The 17,130-nt window shown below is 37.0% G+C and overlaps 1 protein-coding gene across 1 annotated transcript in view; it reads right to left on the reverse strand.

Annotated features, from left to right (window-relative positions):
- The window catches only part of LOC111627666 (ubiquitin carboxyl-terminal hydrolase 36-like), a 30,309-nt gene extending 24,686 nt beyond the window's left edge, over positions 1-5,623 (reverse strand). Inside the window, exon 1 of the mRNA XM_023371270.1 lies at positions 5,299-5,623. The gene's annotated coding sequence lies outside the window, so the exon portion shown is untranslated. The remainder of the gene's footprint in view (positions 1-5,298) is intronic.
- Positions 5,624-17,130: the final 11,507 nt, after the last annotated feature.

Here is a 17,130-nt window from a genome sequence, read left to right on the forward strand (position 1 = left end):
CTTTAATAATGATAAATATAGAAGACTATCTATTAGAAATGTTGATAAATATATTGATCTCAAACAACTAAAAGTATAATTTGCCATTGCAAAGAGTACATTGTCTGGTAAAGCAGCTTTAATACAGCAAGATAAACCAATGGATACATTCATACACTAAACAGTTCCAAAGCATTTGAATATTGTATTTATAGGGTAGCCATGATCATGAGATATGCTGATCATGTTCAATAGCTGAATTTTAACTTATGCTACCTTTAATAGCTATAACTGATCAAAAACAGTTGCAACAGTGTAAGAAGCGAAATAAATATTGATTTAAAAGCTTCTTGTCCCGGTTGTATCGATGTTTTCTACGTGAACATTTTCTTGTATGATAAGCGATTTATGATACAAGAAAAATGGCACTTTCCCAGACAATGTGTCCAAAGTAAATGTCTTAAAAGACTCAATGAAACTAGAGCAGTGTTTCCCAACCCTTTTAGAAAGGCTTTTAGGTGTTTCCCACCTAAAAGCCTTTCTAAAATTCTTATACCCCCCTAATATATACAGCAGCTATACGGTTAATTAACTTAAACTCTAGACAAGTCCATTTTCGAATTTCCCCCCTGTGGGACCCCATGTTGGGAAACCCTATGTTGGGGTTTCTCAACCTCTAATGTATCGTCGCCCCCTTCAACAAAACCATTACGTAGTATCGCCCCCTTCACTTTAAAATTCTGATGCCGAGGGCCAAGGCTAATGCCAAATTCATATTGCATTGAATAAACTAGTGACTAGTATAATGTTATTTGTTTAATTATTGTATGATATAACAAATAAAATATCTAATTATTCTTAATATGTTTTACTATATCGCCCAGAAAATTGTTTTTCGCCCCCAAAATATAAATTGTTACTAATCGCCCTCTCAACATGGAAAAACGCCCACATGGGGGCAATATCGCCCCCGTTGAGAAACACTGGTGTAGATGGAAATGTCAATATTCTCAACTTGAGAGGAACGGTCCTGGAGCCATGGGTACTCCTGACTATTGCTAAGTTCGTAGGATTTACTTTCTGTCTTGTAGCGCTTCAGGTCTTCCTTTTCATTCTTGATGAAGAAACTAAAGAAGTCTTTGCAGCTGTTACAGGAGCTTGTTGAGTGGTTGCGGGCGTGCCACAGCCACATAGCCATCCTCGCCTTAATGTGCGTCGGCATGAGACCAGCAATCACCAGCAAGGCCGAAGTTGGAGCTGTGCGGTAGGCCCTACAGATACACAGGGCGGCGATCCGTTGAGCTTTTAGTTTTCGCTAAATATACACATTTTTTGTTGCTGAGGCCCAAATTGGTGTAGCGCATAAAAGGATAGGCTCGATAGCGCCAAGATAGATATGGTGCCTTGTAGCCAACATCCCAGGTGTTTTTGGCAATGCTCAAGAGAGCGTTTGAGTCTTCGAACGGATACACTCGATAAGTATTCCGACAATTTTTTGTTCATATTTTATATCGATCATTTCAAACAAATTATACGTGTTTTGGAAATATTCGGAGTGAAATTAATCTAGATTTGATTAATTTTATGGAAGAAAACCTCTCAAGTAGCCGTACCCCCTAAACAGCACAAGTGCCGTCTAACCAGTAACCAAATAACAGCACCAACGGCCTAATAAATCGGCCAGGACGCCGGCCGAAAGTTGGCCAACAACGGTCACGATAACGAATGATCTAAGAAACAAAAAATAACATTTTTTATATCAAACAAGACGGTATATAGAGCCGAAAACAACGGTGCATATAGCGAAAAAGTACGACAAGGAATAAACGAGATACATATGATCGTTTATCAACCACGTGGTCACGACCAAAAAGGGCCGCAATTCCCGAAAAATATACCGATTTTAAAAAAATAAAACGGTGTTTGAAAGCGCACGTGTTAAGCAGTAAAATAATATGTGAAACACTCACCAGTGACAAAAATTCGCAGAGAAAATGCTTTCGAAAATCAGAGCACATACGAAGCACACTCTGTCCCACGCCAGCTAGAGGCGAATCTCAATATTATACTACAAATGTTACATACCTTCGTTTCACCGTCGATGTAGAAACGTCTAAATTAAGCTCCATTCTATGAAGTAGAAGCTGTTTTAAACGGACTCGCCTCACTGCTGCTTCAGAGGTGAGCGTCCTCTTCCTCGGTTGTCTTTCTCGCACGGCCCGGCGCCTTTCCCGGCGACACAGAACCTGTGTCCCGGTGCAATCAGAGCCGGCCCTACCACAGGGCGAACAGAGCAGCCGCTCCAGCCGCTAAGTCCAGGCGGCCGGGTGGCCGAGCGGTCAAGGTGGCAGCCTACCGCTCTGGGGACCCGGGCTCGAATCCGAATGGGTCGAAAAATCCCCAGGAATTTTTCGGGGGGTGGTCCGTTCGGATATGTCGGACCCCGTCCCTCACCACCCGGCAGCCCCATTGTGGGCCTGGCCGAACTCATAATGGGCTTGCAAAAAGAGGCCCTCTTAGTGCCCACAGGGCGGAAAGAGTTAACCTTTTTATAGCCGTCCACAGCGGGCTAGATGATCGCTTAATTAACTCCTTTGAGACATTCCAGTTTTTGATATTAATGTACAGTCGATCCCCCTATAAGATCATTGATTTTTCCGATTTATCTGAATTACATGTTGTACGAGTCACTTAGATTTTACAAATACGTGTGCCGGGCTGTGAACGGCTCACATATTTGTAAAATCTAAGTGACTCGTACAACATGTAATTCAGATAAAACGGAAAAATCAATGATCTTATAGGGGGATCGACTGTACATTAATATCAAAAACTGGAATGTCTCAAAGGAGTTAATTAAGCGATCATCTAGCCCGCTGTGGACGGCTATAAAAAGGTTAACTCTTTCCGCCCTGTGGGCACTAAGAGGGCCTCTTTTTGCAAGCCCATTATGAGTTCGGCCAGGCCCACAATGGGGCTGCCGGGTGGTGAGGGACGGGGTCCGACATATCCGAACGGACCACCCCCCGAAAAATTCCTGGGGATTTTTCGACCCATTCGGATTCGAGCCCGGGTCCCCAGAGCGGTAGGCTGCCACCTTGACCGCTCGGCCACCCGGCCGCCTGGACTTAGCGGCTGGAGCGGCTGCTCTGTTCGCCCTGTGGTAGGGCCGGCTCTGATTGCACCGGGACACAGGTTCTGTGTCGCCGGGAAAGGCGCCGGGCCGTGCGAGAAAGACAACCGAGGAAGAGGACGCTCACCTCTGAAGCAGCAGTGAGGCGAGTCCGTTTAAAACAGCTTCTACTTCATAGAATGGAGCTTAATTTAGACGTTTCTACATCGACGGTGAAACGAAGGTATGTAACATTTGTAGTATAATATTGAGATTCGCCTCTAGCTGGCGTGGGACAGAGTGTGCTTCGTATGTGCTCTGATTTTCGAAAGCATTTTCTCTGCGAATTTTTGTCACTGGTGAGTGTTTCACATATTATTTTACTGCTTAACACGTGCGCTTTCAAACACCGTTTTATTTTTTTAAAATCGGTATATTTTTCGGGAATTGCGGCCCTTTTTGGTCGCGACCACGTGGTTGATAAACGATCATATGTATCTCGTTTATTCCTTGTCGTACTTTTTCGCTATATGCACCGTTGTTTTCGGCTCTATATACCGTCTTGTTTGATATAAAAAATGTTATTTTTTGTTTCTTAGATCATTCGTTATCGTGACCGTTGTTGGCCAACTTTCGGCCGGCGTCCTGGCCGATTTATTAGGCCGTTGGTGCTGTTATTTGGTTACTGGTTAGACGGCACTTGTGCTGTTTAGGGGGTACGGCTACTTGAGAGGTTTTCTTCCATAAAATTAATCAAATCTAGATTAATTTCACTCCGAATATTTCCAAAACACGTATAATTTGTTTGAAATGATCGATATAAAATATGAACAAAAAATTGTCGGAATACTTATCGAGTGTATCCGTTCGAAGACTCAAACGCTCTCTTGAGCATTGCCAAAAACACCTGGGATGTTGGCTACAAGGCACCATATCTATCTTGGCGCTATCGAGCCTATCCTTTTATGCGCTACACCAATTTGGGCCTCAGCAACAAAAAATGTGTATATTTAGCGAAAACTAAAAGCTCAACGGATCGCCGCCCTGTGTATCTGTAGGGCCTACTGCACAGCTCCAACTTCGGCCTTGCTGGTGATTGCTGGTCTCATGCCGACGCACATTAAGGCGAGGATGGCTATGTGGCTGTGGCACGCCCGCAACCACTCAACAAGCTCCTGTAACAGCTGCAAAGACTTCTTTAGTTTCTTCATCAAGAATGAAAAGGAAGACCTGAAGCGCTACAAGACAGAAAGTAAATCCTACGAACTTAGCAATAGTCAGGAGTACCCATGGCTCCAGGACCGTTCCTCTCAAGTTGAGAATATTGACATTTCCATCTACACCAGTGTTTCTCAACGGGGGCGATATTGCCCCCATGTGGGCGTTTTTCCATGTTGAGAGGGCGATTAGTAACAATTTATATTTTGGGGGGCAAAAAACGGTCTTCGTTCATCACCGTTAACGCACATACCTGCTTCTTGTATGTATTGTTTTTCACTTATTGTAATACCACAGTTACACTATATATCCACTATATAGCCNCTTGTTTTATTTATTTTTTACTTCACATCCTAACTCTTTAATTTAAAAAAATATTGGCTATGACATAGACCAAGTTTGGAAATAAGCGAAGAATTAATCATTCGGTACTTCATCTATAAACACAAACAATTAAAACTCAAGTTCATTATTGTTCATATCTTTATGATTAAAATTAAAGCTCTCTCTTTCAGCCTTTATTCTTACTTATCTTGAAATAGGCACGTGTTACTCTCAAATGAATGATCCTAAAGTTTTTAACGATCAATTATAACACCTGATATTAATGTGTTCTTCACTGTTATTTTAATGCTGTCCTTTATCAAATTTTACATTTAAGAACTACAATATCACAACATATTTTATAACACATAAACTTACATTTTATAAATATTAAATATATATTTCTCCTGATAAATTTTTCCATGTATTATTTAAAAATTTTAAGATAACACCGGTTATTGAAAATAACACGATTCGCCAACAAATATCGTCAATAATTTAAAAAAAATAAATCAAGAAATTATATAGTCACACCTAATAAAATACGTATTAGTAGCAAAGTAAATAATACTTAGTTCTTACACATTAAAGTAAAAATATCGGTTACATTAAGATTCATTACGTTAGCAAGTTAGAATAAACACTAATATACACAAAACACTTACTCTTTGAGCAACGTTACTTTTATTCCGCTAACGATACGAAATAATAAAAAATCACTAAAACAAAAAAGATTCTACGTTTCTGTTCGGTAAAAAGCTCACCGTGTCCATACTTAGGACTAAAAGTAGTCTTAACGTGAATTCGATTACGTAACTGAAATCAATCAAAATTAAAATCGATGATATATTACATCTTCATTGTCAAATACTCACACGGACTGTTAGCGGTTTATTAATACTATTATTTAGAACCATTAAGAAATAAATAAAAACCTCTTTCAGAATAAATCAAATTAGGCTTAACTGCAGCCACGTTAGATCAAGACTCGATTGCAGCGACTACACGTCCAAAGTAAATGTCTTAAAAGACTCAATGAAACTAGAGCAGTGTTTCCCAACCCTTTTAGAAAGGCTTTTAGGTGTTTCCCACCTAAAAGCCTTTCTAAAATTCTTATACCCCCCTAATATATACAGCAGCTATACGGTTAATTAACTTAAACTCTAGACAAGTCCATTTTCGAATTTCCCCCCTGTGGGACCCCATGTTGGGAAACCCTATGTTGGGGTTTCTCAACCTCTAATGTATCGTCGCCCCCTTCAACAAAACCATTACGTAGTATCGCCCCCTTCACTTTAAAATTCTGATGCCGAGGGCCAAGGCTAATGCCAAATTCGTATTGCATTGAATAAACTAGTGACTAGTATAATGTTATTTGTTTAATTATTGTATGATATAACAAATAAAATATCTAATTATTCTTAATATGTTTTACTATATCGCCCAGAAAATTGTTTTTCGCCCCCAAAATATAAATTGTTACTAATCGCCCTCTCAACATGGAAAAACGCCCACATGGGGGCAATATCGCCCCCGTTGAGAAACACTGGTGTAGATGGAAATGTCAATATTCTCAACTTGAGAGGAACGGTCCTGGAGCCATGGGTACTCCTGACTATTGCTAAGTTCGTAGGATTTACTTTCTGTCTTGTAGCGCTTCAGGTCTTCCTTTTCATTCTTGATGAAGAAACTAAAGAAGTCTTTGCAGCTGTTACAGGAGCTTGTTGAGTGGTTGCGGGCGTGCCACAGCCACATAGCCATCCTCGCCTTAATGTGCGTCGGCATGAGACCAGCAATCACCAGCAAGGCCGAAGTTGGAGCTGTGCAGTAGGCCCTACAGATANTATAACTTCAATTTTTTTTTTTTCTGAAATTTTTTATATGCGATATATATTGAATAAATATGTAAGAAAAATATAACTGTATATACATAATAAACATATAAGAAAAGTAACAGCATTAATATTGCTTTGCAACTTACATATTATTATCTTACAAGATGGCGAGTTCTAAGTCCGAGTGTTATGGAGGATTTCAAGCACTTTTCCGAAGCAAAGACCCTGATGCACTGTGGATCCATCGCGTTGTTCACAGGAAGCACTCCCATCAAAATATCCGAGTCCTACATTAAACCGGGCCTTAGAATATGTAGTCAATGTAGTAAATTTTATAAAAACTCGGCCGTTGAAGTCAAGATTTTTCAAAAAACTATGTGAGAATATGAGATCCGAGCACACGTCTTTCTTGTAGTACAGCACTTCGCGCTGGCTCTTTCGAGATAATGTTTTGTCTCGTACGTTTGAACTGCGACTGGAAATTTATATTTTTCTCAAAGAGGAAGACCACAAGTATGCCGAAAACCTTGTGAATGAAGAATTTTTGGTAAACTAGCTTACTTGTATGATATTTTTGAAAAGCTGAATGTTCTGAATCTCTTCCTGCAGAGAAGCAACATGCACCTTTTAAAGTCGATTGAGAAAATTTCAGTTTTTATAAAAAAAAAATTAAAACTGTGGAAAAGAAAAATAAACGAAGACGAAGGAAAAGAATGTTTTCCTTTGTTGCAACAGTTTTTAACCTAATGGAGTTGGTTTCTCTCGAGGTATGAAATCTATTTTTGAAGAATATTTATCACAGCTTATCACCTGTTTTGAAAAATATTTTCAACATGATAATATCGATAAATTTGCATGGATACAAGATCCATTTAATGACAGTACCCCATCTGAATTTACTGCTGCAGAAGAAGAGAATCATATTGAGTTGTCATGCAACAATATGTTGAAAACAAAATTTAGCAGCATGGAATTAACTGAATGTTAGATATCAGTAAAAGATGAACATCCCTTCTAAATGGTAAAGCTCAGAAAATCTTAATTCCATTTGCAACTTCTTATTTGTGCGAAGCTGAGTCTGTCGCTGTGATAAAAACTAGGCATTGCACGAAAATCAACGTGGAGAAGGAAATGAGGGTGGCTGTGTCCAGTTTGATTCCAAGATTTGAGAAAATGTGCACTGATCAATATGCTCATCCACCCCACTAGTTATAATTAATTGAATTTGTTCAATTACAGTTTTTTGTTATCTTAAATACTTGTTTTATTTATTTTTTACTTCATGTCCTAACTCTTTAATTTAAAAAAATATTGGCTATTTCGCAAATTGTACTTATTAGAATTTGGCATAGGACGCCTTAGGAAAATCTGGATTTAGCAAGGGCGCCGAGAATCAAAAAAGTTTGGGAACCACTGCTCTAGAAGAAGCACGTAATTGCATTATAGAGTCGATATAGAAATGGCCAGGCGAATCTAGTTGGATGTTTTATCTGAGACTAAATCGCAATACAACGGTTAACAATCTTAAATTGATGATACATTGATCATCGCAAATGATTTTACTAACAAAGAGACGGCATGGCGTTAGGGTCACCGATTTTGTTTAAACTCGGTGAGGTTATAGTGCATCCCCAATGACTGATACGTGCCAAGCAGTAAGATGCAATACTCAAAATTGAGGTCGAAAATTGTAAATTGTTTAAAACCTTTAGAATTTCCGTTATTTGTAGAGTTGTGGGTTAATCGGTGGGGGCTCCCCAGTTTCGTAATTGTGAGGTTGGTGTTTCAAATCTTATTGGTTTAATGTGATTTATTTTAAATACAAAATTATAATTTTTACTTTTTGATAAACATGTTGTTATGTTGTGCTTATCACAAAGTAACGAAGAGATCAAATCGGGGTAAGTGGAGTATCCGGGTTTCGTGGAAGTCGATATTTTCTTCAGAACCCCGGAGAATAAGTATGAAAAATTTGGCGTTTGGTTGGAAAGATTGATCAAAAATCGTAGAACAGAGAGAGACAAACATTACTGTATATATCAGGTTGTAAAGGTAAAATTGAGACATTTCGATTTTTTTTTTCCTGTAAACGACTAGAGAAAAATATTAAAATGTTCGATGTATGTATAAGTGATCAAATAAGAATATAAGTGATCAAATAAGAATACAAGAAAAATATTAAAATGTTCGATGTATGTATAAGTGATCGAAAGGCGTCTCATCACGTATTGCATTAAATACAGAGACATCAGCAATGTCTTACAATATGAAATTTTCGAAAGAATATATTCACATGCTATATCTCTATCGCTATGAAAGTGGCCACAACACAACGAAGGTTCACGATTTCATCTGCAAATCATTTGTTAAAACGTTCGCGGGTGAACAAAGGTAAACCAGCAGTTGCAAATGTCAAAGTGCCTATAGTTCTTCCGCACTATCGGCACTTTGATCTGCATTTGTTTGGTGTCATTCATGATTGAGCTGCTTCAACCAACGTAACTATCACGAAATAACTCTAAACCAGTACTGCTCTAAACAACTAGACTATTTGAATACCAAGATCAAAGAACTGCATCCAAAAGTTTACAAAGTCCAATACCGCCACGACAATGTGCCAACACATCAGAGCAAAGGTGACCTCAGAGACTATGGCTAGTATGGGCTGAGATGTTTTGTTTCATACACCTCACAACTCAGACTTCGTGCCAACTGACTACCATCTATTTCGCGCCCTGCAGAACCATATTATTGATATACAATTCACTGACAGTATTCGACGTTGGAGACTTTCTTTAAAATATTTTTCTATAAAAGTAATAAATTTTGTTGAGTCTGCAAGTTGATGGAATATTTTCGTAACGTTTTTTGCAAATTTTTTCTGTGCGCTCGTCATATGGTTTATACCAGAGGTCCCCAACCTTTTTATCGCCGCCGACCGGTCAACGTTTGATATTTTACCGCGGCCCACTGAGGAGGGACGTTGATTGTTTATATTTTAGATTGATTTAATTTAATAATTTTAATTTAATTGTATTTAAACATGCCTTCAAAATAAAATACAGTTACACCAAAAAATGAATATAATGTGATTTAACATTTTAACACACTAGAACGCTAAATCAATGAGAACCTTGAGCTTGTTTTTTTGCAACAAGACGGATCCATCCGGGGTAATAGGAGACAATGACACCCGAAGTGTTTCTTATGTCCAGTTTATTCCGTTGTTCCGTCGTCCATTAAAAGTCGCACAAAGCCGAGAGAAATACACCATAGTAAATAAAATGGAAATACCAGTAATTTAATGTTCCTTGGACGGCCCGGTACCATTTGATCCACGGTCCGCGGGTTGGGGACCACTGGTTTATACTATACATCATATTATTCTAAGTACATTTCGTTTAGAAACTTTAATTCGAATGGCGAGATTTTTTCATTAAACATGTAACTGATTAACAGTTTTAATGAAAAAATCTCAGTTTAAACTGTCAGCATTACATCAAAAACTACGATTATACGTTTAATTTATTCATTTTGTCTTCTTTCTAACAATGTAAAATACTCGTGAAATTCCTTTTTAATCGTATTTTATTGTGATTTGATTCAAAAACACAAAAATAAACATATTGTGGTGTTCAGAGTGAGAAGTACGCGATCCCGCGAGCGAAAAGGGTACAAAAAAAAAGGTCTCACGACACAAAGTATTATTTTCCTCACTGAACAGGTTCGTTTATTTGATCCCAACTTTACAATTTGTCGAATCTTACGCGTATACCGGTGCTCAATGGTACACATCGAAAACAGTTGTCTATTACTCACGCGACAAAAACCTGAAGAGGACCAAAATTACTTAATCTAACTTACACTAACTTTCACTAACTTATGACTAAAGAATATAGAATACAGAATATAGAGATAGACTAGGAAAGAAGTGGAAACACCCGGGTTTAGGTTCGGTGAGCCCTTGGTTGGAGAACACTTCGGACTAAGAGGCCTCCCCTCGATGATCTCTCTCTCTGATTCTGCACTTTTTGTTCTTAGGTCACTTCTTATTTTGTAGACCTTTCGTCTACAATCTTCGTCCTCCAGATTGGGTCGTCTTTTATCACCTCTCACTTGTAGACTTTCCGTCTGCAGTCCTTCCCTTTTCTTTTCTCTCTGTTCGCTTTGTCTCAGATCACTTCATTTGTAGGAGCACCTCTCTGTTCGCTCCTGCCTGCTCGAGATCTCCACTCCTTCTCATATTCTTTCTCGCTCTTTTTGCCTCCGGGCCTCACTCCCTTCTCCTTTGTTCATTATTTCTTCGAAAAGGGTAATTCCCCCCAAGGGCAAAAAGGGTTCAGACAAAGAAAATTATAGGAGGGTTTAGGGAAAAGAAAGTTCTAGATGGTTTTAGGGGCTGTCCATAAATTACGTAAGGTATTTTGGGGTGGGTGGGGGTCAAGGATTTCTTACAATTTCTTACTCAGGGGTAGAGGGTAATAGATCTCGTCTTACGTAATATTCTTATTTTTATTTTTTGATCTTGTTGAGTGGTGGCGTTTTGAATTCGGCTTCAATTTGGTGGTTTCTATTAAGAACGCTCATTGTCTCGTCTGACGTGATAGAGTAATAACGCTAGCAGATTCACACTCTACAGATTTTTTGTTATGGGAGAAAGTCCGTGTAGTGGTTTCTTTCTCTTGTTTTTTATTAGAATAAGTGCACCACTCCTATTGATGTTTAACACTAAGAATACATAAACCAAAATACACGATACAAAGTAAACATAAAATTAGTATTCGGATTTTAGTGAAAAGTAAAATGTAAAACTAGAAATTATAAATAGTCTTTTCTTCCATATTTTTTGAACATAATTGTAAAAAGCATCAAACAGTGGCTTCTGAGCAAGCTTATTAAGTGAACGTGGCCACTTGAAACCAAGCGTAAAGATTTCTAATTTCAGAATAAGTGTATGTCGATTGTAAATTGGACAATGATAAATCACGTGGTCAACGAAGTCTAGGTTTTCTGTAGAGCAAAAGCAAGAAGCAGTTTCTGCCGGTTATACATTGCCAGGCAGCTTCTAAAATTACCACGCTCAGTAAATAGTTGAGCAGTAGCAAACATTAAATCGCTAAGTAGTGATGAGAACCTACATTCAACAGTAGGAAAATAAAGTCGTGTTATTCTACAAGTTTTACTGCTCAACTACTTTTACTGATTCCACTTTCGCATAGCGTTGTCATGAATATAATTTTTAAGGCTGCTACATGAGAGAGGGATGTGAGTGTAGTCCGAGTCAGTTTCCTTTGCAGCTGACTTAGCTTCAGTGTTCGCGTTTTCATTTCCTAGTACGCCAGTATGGCCAGGAACAAATATAAAAATTATCTTATATACAAGATTTTTAATATGGTGCCGGATATATGCGATTTTATTCTATTGCAATTGGGATTTAATAGAGCTTTCAGGACAGACAGAATCACTATAAATGTTGATAGACAGAGTTTTGTTTAGTAGTGAAGTGGCCCACTGAACAGCTTGGTAGTCAGCATCTTGTTCAGCTTGATAGATGGAGGTATATGGGTTGTATCTGTACCTTCTAACATATTTTTGGCAAAATATGTAAGTTTGGAGGAAGATAGAGATACTTGAGCCGACAAGAAGGGAGCTTTTGGACCCATCTGTGTAGATATTGATGCCTGCAAGATTATCCACGGAGGAAGCAGATGACACCAAAAAACCTTGTTTACAGAATGATGATCAGAGAGAGTAGGGTAATTGCAATGTGGTAGCGTATGAACAGCCGTAGATAGGAGTAGAGACCGTTGTTGAGCCTTGACGTTTGTAGTTCTGATGTAGTTTAGAACCTTTTCTATAATATGTAGTGGCAAAGGAAGGAGCTCTACTAGTATCAGAGAGGCATTAGTAAAAACAGTTCTGCAGTACTTTATAATTCTGGTGGCAAACTGGCTTTGAAGAGAGTGTAATTTACTTGCTACTGAATTTTTACTAGTTACATGACCACAGCCAGAGGCTGCGTAAAATAGCATTGGTTGTATTGCCCCATCATATAGAGTTTTATAAGCTTTATTATTTAGTCCCCAGGTGCACCTATCACATTTTAGCAGCATGTAGTTTATTTTCTTGGCCTTAGACAAGATGTAATCAATATGGCAACGAAATGTGGTTTCTCTCTATTCTCTCTTGTTTTATTTTGTATGACTTTTCTGTTTACACGTGCACTAACTAGTCGATCTGGCAAAGTTTTTTGCGTCTTTTGTGAAAATTAAAATTAATATAAAAATAAATATTTTGACGTTGATTAATGATAATAATAATAATATTAATATTGTTAATAATTAAAAAATAAAGTTCTTAAAATAAATTGTTCATTCAAATTCATTAAATTTTTATATTTTTAAATTTGATCACCTAAAGTCTTTTATAAGTAATAGTACATATTAATTAACTAATTAATAATTATATATTTTGAACCTAAGGTTTTTAAGGTTTATAAAAAAATTTTTTGGTTAAAATCTTTTTATAAAATCATACCAGAATATTACGTAAGATAGGGAAAAGGAGGGGGATCAAAGAAAATATTACTTTTTCTTACACAGGGGTGGGTGGGGGTCTAGAATGGCCAAAATCGCCCTTACATAATTTATGGACGGCCCCTTAGATAAAGAGAAAGGAAAGCCTAATACTAATATAACAAAAAAAAATATAGGAAAATATAACATAACATGGTGACGGCCACAATATCAAATTTAAGAAACTGACAGTATATTATCTCAACTTACAGGTAGATGGTCAGTGTAGCCCACCCCACACTGATTAACTACTACTAATGTCGATAAGTCGTTAATTGTGGCAGCCTACTGCTCTAGGGGACCCGGGATTAAATCTGGACAGGTCGAAAAATCCCCATGAATTTTCAGGAGGTGATCCGACTGGATATGTCCCTCATCACCCGGCCGCCCCATTATGGGCCTGGCCGAACCCATAATAAGCTTGCTAAATGAGGCCTTCTTAGTGCCCACAGAGCGAAAAGTTTTTAAAAAGTCGTTAATTGTTTTATTGTGTTGTAAACGAAAACTTTCTGATTTTCCTGAATCAGTCAAATTGCAATGTTAGTAGAGGAGAAGGTGGTATTATGGAACCCCAATTACACTTTAGTGAATTGTAAACAAGGTATCATAACTACATCCACATTTTTTGTGCAAAAAGTACTGGTAACTATTAAACTAAATGTTCCTAATTGGATTTTTCATTAGTGTAACTATAAGTATGGTTTTTGAAGGCTTTTATACAAAAAGTCAGAAAGTAGGCTTAGAGAAAATCGGGTGGTAATATGGAACCTTACTGTATATTTTCAAAAAATGCTTTAATGTAGCCAAAAACAAATAGGAAAATACAAAGAATGTTAAATAATTACAAAATCATTTACTCCAATGTATTTTAACGCAAAAATGATTTAATAATAACAATAATAAAGAAATGTACAAAGAAGCTAATCATTTACAAAAATCACAAATATAATGCTCCGTTTCAACATCAGCACAATCTTTATGTGCCCCACATAGCGCACATTAGGCATTGCACCCACACCTCCCCATGACTATCATCTGCAAACAGACAAGCAGTGTCATCTTTAAAACCAGGCAAGTCAAAAGGAGAGTCATCATCACTTCAATATTGGCACAAGAACAGTGTGCCCATTTATCACAACTGCTACATTTATTGTTATTTTTCAAATAAATAAACATAAAAGTTTGAACTTACTTGTAGACTATTTACTTTACCAGACGATACTGTCACTTCGCGCATGCTCAGTTTCGCTATTTTGTAAGCAGACGATATTTTTTTTCATGAAAAAAAAATTTTTATTTCGATTGTTATCTTACATTTTATTTCTTGTTAAGATAGTATTTAAATTAAAAAAATGTTTTCATAAATAAAATAAAACGTAAAAACATTATTTTATGGTTTGAATTTGTTGGTAATACTGAACACCAGGGGAGTTGGGTTCCATATTAAAAGCACCAATGGGGTCCATATTTCACGCATCTCCATCTTGGGTTAACTTAATTCCTGTCGGCACCAAACTTTAAAAACGTGAAAATCACACAGATTAATATGTACCCCTAAGTCTCTGGAACGGAATACATGCACCAGTGAACCTACAACTACACGATTTATATTTTAAAAATAATTAAATTCACTTAGCATTCAAAACTTGCGAATTTTGAAAAAAAAAAATTTGCTGATTAAATACGGACAACTGTTTAACTGAAGTAAAACGGGTTTTCTCCTTGCTATGGATGTCTGCCTAGTTCAGTTCAGCCACATTCCGCTACAGTTCGCCTTTATTATCAGTTCGAAATGGGGTGGTTCCGTAATACCCGCAGTGTTCCATAATACCACCTTCTCCTCTATTTTATTGTAGGCCTACTCGGAAGAATGTTTTCTTTAACGTTTTATTAACGACTAGTTTTGTTAGATCAGATTAATTTTATATTTTAGTCGCAGCTTAACCGGTATGCTGGTCTTCCTCATTTATATGCGGCACGCCGGTCATTCCGCGAAAATACGGTAATAAAAGATATTTTTTAAAACTTAATTAAAGAAATGCTTTTTATTCATATAAATGCACTGAAAAAGTAAAGGAAAAATAATAATTTTTTCAGTTTCACAATATCTTGGTGTTATGCGACCAAAAATTAAAGCTTGGGCACTCATGATCATAAAAATTAATTACAAAATAAATCTAGCAAGGAGTTACGTAAATTACCAGGCTATTATATTTTATTTAAATAAAAAAATTATATCATTAATCATAATAAATAAAATTATATGTGGCACCATCTGTTGTGATATTTTGTTACAAAAATCTTTTTATATTATTAATTATTACAAAATGGCAAAAAGCGTAATTTTCAGGGTAAAGTTGCGTTTTATAAATTATTATAAATGCTAATAATGAGTAAAGTCTTAAGTTCGACCTCTCGAGATATGACGCATTGCATCTCGCTATCTTCTTACCCCCTCCATCTTTAACAAACAAAATTTAATAACATCGTTATCACTTATATATAAGATACTGTGCCTAATTTCGTTTCCTAATCTTAACCCCATCCTGAAATATCAAACGAAATACACACACGCGCACGAAAATTTTTTCAGTTTTTTGGGGTTCGGGAGTCTCAAAACATTAATTTGAAAGAAATTCGGAGGGTCAGATTTGTCGCGATTTCAATACTTTCCATTTATGTGAATAAGTGTACGGCGATCAATAAAAAAAAAATGATCCCCTAGATATTTACATTTTTGGACTGGGGACCTTAAAACGTCCAGAAATGCGAAAATGTATGGGATTTTTTTTCTCTGTATGTACGGATGTCAGTGAATGTGTGTGTTGATGAGTTGCATAATTTTGTTCACCCAATTTGAAGCTTATTAATTAACTCCTGTAACTTTTGTCGAAAATTTCTGAAATTTTGCAGGGAGGTATGTATTAGGAGCATTGATGCTATTAAATTTTGATGGTTAAGGTCGAGGGCGTGGGATGATAGTGGGTGAGTCGTGTGTCATAACTTATCTTGAGTGGGATCGGACTTAAATGAAAAATTTACTCGTTATTAGCATTTACAACTTTTCCCCCCTAAAACTCATCTCTACCCTTAACATTAAGTTTTTGCCATTTTATAATAATAAATAACAAAAATTTTTTTTAAACAAAATCTCGTAACAGTGTTTTTTAACCTGTGGATCGTGACCTCCAAGGAGGTCACAAAGCCTTACACGGGGGGTCGCGGGTAAAAGAAAAAGACAAGTGTTTGTAGGTCCTATACTACAATAAAAAAAACCTACAATCTTAGTGAGAAGGCTGTGTCTGTTTATTTTACAGTACAATTGGCTTTTTGATCGATATTTTAAGTCTCAACAGAAACTTAATTAAATACGTAGTTTTTAAAATCACTGACATAGTTTTAATATGGCCCTAGGGGGTCGACAGAATTTTTTAACTTGTAAAGGAGTCGCTTATTCAAGAAGGTTGAAAAACACTGTCGTAGTAGATGCCCACCAGTGGCCAAGCGGTCTTCATACCCTGAACACTGGGAGTTCGGTCGTACAGTACGTAGAGTTTTCCGGATTTTCTCCACGTCTGTAATGCCTGACAGTAGGAGCCAGTTTCCCTTAAAAACACCTCCCGGAAGGCATCGCCCAAGTGTTTCGTTGCCATAATCAAACAAACGTAACAGATAGCGTTACACAGTTTTAACTTTTTTTCCGGGAAAGTTATACAATTCGTCATTGGACTTTTATTATTAAGTTATAAATTGATTTGATAGCATTACTTAGTATTTAGATCAAGGAGACCTCAAAATCAGGATGTGCTTTGGGGTATGCCAAGTACTGTACCTGATCCGCCACTGATCCATGGGAAATCAAGCAATGAGAAATTTCTGTGGTGCCCGTTTCCTTAATGCCCTAAACACGTACTTATTCTGATTAATAGTTAATCTGGCTATGCTTAGGTGAATTCAAAATTTAACACAGTATTAGTTAGCATTATAACAAGTATTTTTCCCAATTTTATAGAATAGCGTTCTTCGAAATGTTAGTTGCAGCTAATGAGTACTGTGTATAATAATAATGTATTAATTTATATTTAAC

Source organism: Centruroides sculpturatus, unplaced genomic scaffold, assembly GCF_000671375.1.
Source record: "Centruroides sculpturatus isolate CEXI.00-Female unplaced genomic scaffold, Cexi_2.0 scaffold255, whole genome shotgun sequence".
In the NCBI taxonomy this organism is placed as follows: Eukaryota; Metazoa; Arthropoda; class Arachnida; order Scorpiones; family Buthidae; genus Centruroides; species Centruroides sculpturatus.